Raw genomic sequence first — 4,044 nt, 5'->3', positions numbered from 1 at the left:
CAAGTTCTTTGAGCACTCCTACTGCTTTCGTTAGAATGGGAAAAGGGAAAGGGAAGGTTGGCGGTTCTTAGCGGTTGAAGGCAAATGATATCTGCATTCATTGCCAAGGAAAGGGGCATTAGAAGAGGGAGTGCCCGCAACTCCTCTCCAACCTAGGTACATTTGTGATTAAGTAACTATGATAACTAATTCTGCTTCTGGGTATGGATACCGGCTATGGAGCTCACATCTACAATAACTTGCAGGTGTTGGAAAGAAGCAGAAAACTAAGTAAGGATGAGATAATTCTATGGCTAAGGCCATGGGAAGGTCGTCGCAGCGGAAGCCGTGGGATCTCTCCAGTTAGTTATTAGTGGTCATATTCGGTAGAATAAAAAACTGTTATTATGTACCGAGCATGATGAAGAATATTATTTCCATTCCTGTTTTACAAAATGATGGTTATTTATTTGCAAAAAATAAAAATAGTTTTTATTTGATGATTGATAATAACTATCATCTGCTTGGTACATTGGTAAAAGGTCTTTATATTCTCCAAGAGTCAAATTGGATTATGCCTGCCCAACATAAACAAAATTAGATAATCATGAAAATGCACAGTTTCAGCATGCAAAGTTAGGCCATATCTTAAAAGATAGGATGAGAAAGTTAGTAAACTCAAACTTGCGAAACCCATCTAAAAGGGAAAATGACCAAGAAGCCTTTTGTTGGACAAAGTTCGCTTGCCAACAGTCTTTTTGATTTGATCCATACAGATATTTGTGGATCATTAAATACTCCAGCTAGAGGAGGATTCTCGTACTTCATAACCTTTATCAAACTAATCGTAAAATTAGAGTCCTTCGGTCGGACCAAGGTGGAGAGTATTTAAATGGTGAGTTCATTGATTATTTAACGAAAAATGGAATTCTCTCTTAATAGACTCCTACTGGAATGCCACAATTGAATGGCGTGGCTGAAAGGAGGAATCGAACCCTATTGGACATAGTTCTATCCACATGACTTTTACGGAATCTCCCCCTTCTCTCTAGGGTCACGCTCTTGAAACAATGGCTTAATTACTTAACATGGTGCCATCTAAGACAGTGCTCCAGACGCCATATGAGATGTGGCAAGTATACGTCCTACAAGTACTTGAGAGTGTAGGGTAGTTCCGCATACGTCAAGAGGCTAGTGGGCAGCAAACTAGACTCGAGGTCTAATCTGTTCAAGTTTGTCGAATATCCAAAAGGAACTGCGAGATACTACTTCTATGATCCATCTAAGCAAAAGGTTTTTATCTCAAGGAACATTGTGCTCTTGGAAAAGGGTTTTTCTGCAGATACTCGATGCAATTTGGTACAACTTAAGGAAATAAGTCAACCACCCCACCAGAACAGAAGAATATTTTGAGCCTATAGTTCCCACTGATGGTGCTCCAATCCTCGTAGGTCGACCAGGGAATCGCGAACACCTAATAGGTACAGATTCTTGGGACTATCTAGTCAATTGGATATTGATCTAAGGACGTACTGAGAAGCAATGTCGGTCATCGATTCAGAAAAGTGGCTTGAGGCCATAAAATATGAAATGGACTCAATAGGTTCAAATAAAGTTTTAACCCTCGTACACCCACCTAAAGGTGTTAAACCAATTGGGTGCAAATGGGTCTACAAATACAAGCTTGGAGCTGACGGAAAGGTTACAATCTTCAAGGCTGGGCTTGGGATTCATTTCGAGGAAACCTATTCGCCCGTAGACATGGCCAAGTCCATTCAGATTCTGCTTGCCATAGGAATAAGGTCTGATAATGAAATATGACAGATAGACGTGAAAACGACATTTCTCAATGGGAAGAGGTCTACATTGATCAGCCGGAGGATTTCACTTCCCATGAGAAGAACAAAAGGCCTATCATCTCCAAATGTCAATATATGGCCTCAAATAAGCATTCTAAAGCTGCAGCACACATTTTGATGAAGTCATACGGGGTTATGATTTTAGCAAGAATGAATTTGATCCTTGTGTACTCAGGAAGATCAGTGGGAGCGTAGTTGTGTACGTTGTGTTTTATGTATATGATATCTTACTCATTGGGAGTGGTGTTAAGATGTTAGACAACATGAAAGCATGGTTGTCCACACAATTTTCCTTAAAGGATATGGGTGATCCTCTTACATTCTTGGCATCAAGAGTTATAGGGATAGATCTAGAAGGATGTTAAGACTAACCCAATCCTCATATATTGAGAAAGTCTTGAAGAGATTCAAGATGTAGAACTCAAAACAAGGATTCCTTCCCATGAGGCATGGGATTAAGATGTCCAGGAAGTAGTCTCCCAAAACTGATGTGGAACTTAAAAGGATGTCGAACATCCTTATGTTTTCACCGTAGGAAGCATTCAGTATGTTGTCCAGTACACCAGGCTAGATGTCGCGTACGTTTTGAGCGTTACGAGCAGATATCAGGCATGTGCCAGGGAGGTGCACTAGAGCGCAATCAAGACAATACTTAAGTACCTGAAAAGGGCTAAAGATGTGTTGTTGATTTACGGTAGTGGAGAATCAATATTGGAAGGCTACAATGATGCTAGCTTGCAATCGGACGATGATGATGCCAACTCTCAATCGGGTTTTGTATTCTAGCTTAATGGTGGTGTGTACCAAGTACGATTCCACAACAGATTCCATCATGAAACCTGAATACATAGTAATTTCGGACGCAGTTGAAGGAAGCGATTTCGATGAAAAAGTACAACCAAAAGTTGGGTGTGGTACCTAGAATTGTTGAGCTCATAGTTATCTTCTGGGATAACAACGGGGTAATAGCACAAGCAAAGAAATCAAGATTTCATCACCGTTCTAAACATATTCTTAAACGCTACCATCTGCTTAGAGAGATGGTGAGCAGAGGTGACGTCAGGCTAGACCGAGTCAGCTCAACAGAAAACACAGTGGATCCACTTATTAAGCCAATGTCTCAAATTGCCCAGGCTGGGCATCTGGATAAGACGGGTTTGAGGTTCATGGTTTATTTATTTAGGTCAAGTGGGAGATTATTAGAATAGGTGACTTGAAAGATAATTGGATTGGAATGTTTGTAATCTATTCAGGCAATAACTCGATCTTATGTAATATTATTCAATAAACAAAATGAGTTTTCGCTTTTGGCATTTCTTTTGTTTTGCTCATTACATTTATGTTTGCACTTCTTTCAAACATCACATCAAAGCCCACAGACCACATTGAACAACTGTGCAATAGTTAGAAATGTTTATTAGATGGCGGTCAAGAAACCAACTATTTAGGGTTTGGTTAGAAATATTCCGAATCAAGGACCTCGAGAATGGGCATCGAAATGTCCTATGAAGACTTGCATTATAAGTCACATTCATTTGATGAGTTATGTGTTTCATCAGGGGCAGACGTGGAAAGTTAATGGTGATCTTAATGGGTCGATTAACTCGCGGGGATCGTCATATGGAAGCCTTGGAGGCTTGGTCGGTATGACTTGAGTCCCTAGCTTCGATAGTACGGGACCAGTCCTCAGACTTGAGGAATCACGACAGTCACGTGCATGCGATGACTGTATCATAGATTTGTATGAGAGGTGATCATAGACCTTGTCTTGTACTTTCAAAGTATGTAGAGAGGACGGTTAGTTCCAAGAAGAGGATCAATCTCCTGTCAAAACATGACAAAGGCAGCTCGTATGCACTTGGAGATGCGTTAATGCTCTAGAAACCTGCGGCCACAGTCATTGGTCAAATAGGAAAAATAGGTTCCTCGTTCGAGCAATTTGACGTGACACGACCTTAAGTATTATGCATAGACACGTAGTCTAGGATGGGAACTGACACCCAATTCCATGTTGTAGACTATGGCCAGGAGACGGTAGATGGAATGACCGCACTCGTATAGACTCGTGGCCTAAAAGCTCACATGGGTTTTCACCTAGTCTCTAGTGCCATGGACTGTTGCTAGAAGGTCAAAATGATGATAGGCTTTCTTGCTCAAGGATTGATCAATAATTATTAATTAATAATAGTGGTGGACACTAGCTCAA

Source organism: Sesamum indicum, unplaced genomic scaffold, assembly GCF_000512975.1.
Source record: "Sesamum indicum cultivar Zhongzhi No. 13 unplaced genomic scaffold, S_indicum_v1.0 scaffold00383, whole genome shotgun sequence".
NCBI classification, from domain to species: Eukaryota; Viridiplantae; Streptophyta; class Magnoliopsida; order Lamiales; family Pedaliaceae; genus Sesamum; species Sesamum indicum.
Note: the sequence above shows the minus strand (reverse complement) of the source record.